At 39.5% G+C, this 3,325-nt stretch overlaps 1 pseudogene; it reads right to left on the bottom strand.

Annotated features, from left to right (window-relative positions):
- Positions 1–288: 288 nt before the first annotated feature.
- LOC121497590 lies at positions 289–2,709 on the bottom strand (annotated as a pseudogene).
- Positions 2,710–3,325: the final 616 nt, after the last annotated feature.

The raw sequence follows: 3,325 nt of genomic DNA, 5'->3' as shown, positions 1-3,325 counted from the left end.
CCTGTGAGGAGCCTGCCTCTCCCTCTGCCTATGTCTGCCTCTCTCCCTGTGTCTCTTATGAATAAATAAATAATCTTTAAAAAAGGAAAAAGTAATTGATGTTGTTTGTGGTTTATATTTTCAGGGAAAAATAGTCAAATATGTATGAAGAAATATTTGCAGACTTCATGGAGAAAGTCATTGCTAACACTGGCATATTTTTTTTTTCTTTCTGACCATCTTCTTCTCACTATTGAGAGTTTCTTTGCCTTTAATGCAACTAAGGCTTCACTAAGTTTATGTCTTCAAGGATATAAAATATAAGCTTCTTTTGTTAAATGAGCCCCCTCTTCCTGGAGCTAGAAGGACCACTTAGGTTTTTCTACACTTTTAACAGATCTTCAAACCACAACTCCCATTATCAATCTCTCTGGGAAAATATATCTTCTTAGCAAAATTTCATTGACAAACTTAGAGGTAAAACCAGTATTGGAACCTAGGAAGAATGAAACCAGAGCCCAGAATATTAACTTTACAGACAGTAAAGGGAGGAGTTATATAAAAAGTAAGCAAAAATGAAGGCAAGACAGAGGTAAATGAATAGTGGACAAATGTTAATAGCTATAATCAAATGGATTTAGTGGATGAGAAGGGATTTCTGGACATGAGAACCCTTTACATGGAGATAACCACAAAATAGGAACAAATGGGATTGGAATGATATAGAACAGAAAGGATAATGGGTTCCATTTTGGATATTTTACTTTTGTTACATACTCAGAACAATCAGCATGAGGTTTCCAAATGAGCTTTTAAATATCTCACCTGAAGAAACTAAATCCATATTTTGTTCTACAATGAGATTCCTTCACCTGTCACTCCTCCACTCATTTTTTTTTAGAAAAGTCAGCATAAACACTTTTATTGTAATTATAAAACTTGAAGCACTTATATAGTGTGGGGAGGTGTGAGATAGACAGCAATAATTTCTCTCACCAAATCACTATACAGGACAGCAAAGAGGTGAGAGGAGGACAAAGAGCCAGAAAACCGAGCTCAGCAGGGAAAGCTGAACATCAAACATCAAAAACCAGGAGATGCTAAAGCTGTGATGACCAGCATCATTTTCTCAAGACGACACTCAAGGATTTGTCATGATGGCTGGGCTTTCATTGGGTGTCTACAAATAGCACCTTCAATGTAAACTTTCAATTAAAGTTCTTAAAATTTGGGAAGTGAAGCTTGGATACCTATGAGATTATAAAAGTCTCCTAAATATCCATCAGAAAAAGCACAGAGTGGATAATAATAATAATAATAATAATAATAATAATAATACATCAGGCCACAAGGAAGGTTCAGAGGTCCTGCTGGCCTGGGGACAGATACCTGTAGTATCCAACATCTCAGTGAGAGTGATCTACTTTCAAAAGGCATAGGGTTTAAGGGGAGGCTGGGAACAGTCAGCGGAGGCAAAGCTTCTTCCCCTCTCCACTTCAGTTTCAAGTAGAGCTTTTAATTAGACCCAAGGACATCCCTCAACTTGGAGAATAATTTGGCCCTCAACAGCACCTCAAATTTGCTATGACTTTGCTGTGCAGCAGCAAAAATGTTTAATATATAATACATAAAATTTTCATTCAATAAAATAAAATATTCTTGCCTCCTCCCCTCCACCATCATCAATTTCTATCCTAAAGTTAACCCATTATTTGTGCTGTTAATACCTTACCAGTACTTAAGTGGAAACCTAGATCCAAAAGATTGAAACTGAACCTTCACCCCAAAACAAAAACAAAATAATATGATAAACTTAAGGTTTTGGCATATAGTTTAGTGTCGACACATAGAAAGGAGAAAGGGAAAGAGCAAAGCTGAGTGTCAGAACACATTCAGTCAGTGTCATGTTTATACAAAGAGTGTAGTGGAAAGTCAGGAAAACCTCCACAGGATTCATGCATGCGTCTAGATGCACCAGATCCCTCCAGGCACAGCGAATGGGGAACTCAGGAAGGAGGCCATTCTTGTCATTCCAGTTTCAGAAGCTCTACGTCAAAGAGGAGAGTGGCATTTGGTGGGATGATGACTGGGTTCTTGGTGGCATCACACATAGATGTAGTCTGGGGATATAGTCAGTTTGGCTCTCTGACCCACACTCACGTGGGTAACCACTTCTTCCCAGCCTCAGATCACCTCCTGCTGCCTAACATAAACCTAAAGAGCTTGTTTCTGTTCTTGGAAGAATCAAATTTCTTTCTATCTTTAAGTATCCCCAGGTAATGCACCATGTAGGTCTGACTGTGCTTGGGGAAGGTGAGCCCAACTCTGGGGAGATGGTCTCACCTGCACTCCCATGGTGCCATGGTGGCAGACACTGATCAGGCATACTGACGATCAGGTGACCTGGAGGCGGCTCCTTGACTCTCAAATGTTGTTGTTGTTGTTAAGTAAGCTCTATGCCCACTGTGGGCCTGAAGTCAGGACTCAAAGATCAAGAGTCCCAGGCTTCTCCAACTGAGCCAGCCAGGTGCCCTTGCTCCTCCATTCATTTTAATGGGTTTTGCTCTTCTAAGCTTCGAGACTGGAGATCAAAAGCTAGAGGTGGGCAATGAAATAAATGTTAAGGTTGATGTTCCATTGGAATCATAGTTGTAGAAATACCAGGGATAACGTCATCCATCATATCCTTATCTCTCAGGATGGGTAAATCAACAAGCAATGAAGGGTCTCCAAGTAGCCCACAGTTCCTCACAAAGTAGTGACCATGAACTCACCACTTGACTCCATTAATTAAATATTTACTGCTGGACTGCTCTGGCAATCCCATTCTGAGTAAGCTCTATAAGGGAATAATAAGACATTCAAAAAACAAAAAGAAAGACTTTACTAGAATAAAGAACTATATTAGAGCAGGAATTATGCCTTGCTATGCATTTGATCTCTACAGTCCAGCACAGTGTATTCCAAATATAAAATATTAAATAAATATCCTATTTATGAATCTACTCCTCTATTTCATAAATGTTTATTGATCAACTAATATATGTCACTCTTCTACTTTGTGATGATACACACACACACAAATATCACTGCCCTAATGGAACTTAATGTCTACTAACAATGGGGAAAAAGTTCTGCAGAGAGGTTAACAAATTTGGTCTCTGGTTTCCTCTAGTCCTTTCCTTTAAACTGAGCTGCATCCAATCTATACATCTTTTCTGAGAGTCGCCATGCTTTGCATGACTGCAACCAGCTCCCTACGCATTAGGAGTGACAGGGACCTGGATCCTTGAGGGGCCAATCCAGTCACTCATCCATCAGGCATAGTGACTGCATCAGTGATTGG

Source organism: Vulpes lagopus, chromosome 1, assembly GCF_018345385.1.
Source record: "Vulpes lagopus strain Blue_001 chromosome 1, ASM1834538v1, whole genome shotgun sequence".
In the NCBI taxonomy this organism is placed as follows: domain Eukaryota; kingdom Metazoa; phylum Chordata; class Mammalia; order Carnivora; family Canidae; genus Vulpes; species Vulpes lagopus.
The sequence above is the reverse complement of the archived record's forward strand: the minus strand, read 5'-3'. Positions and strand labels throughout refer to the sequence as shown.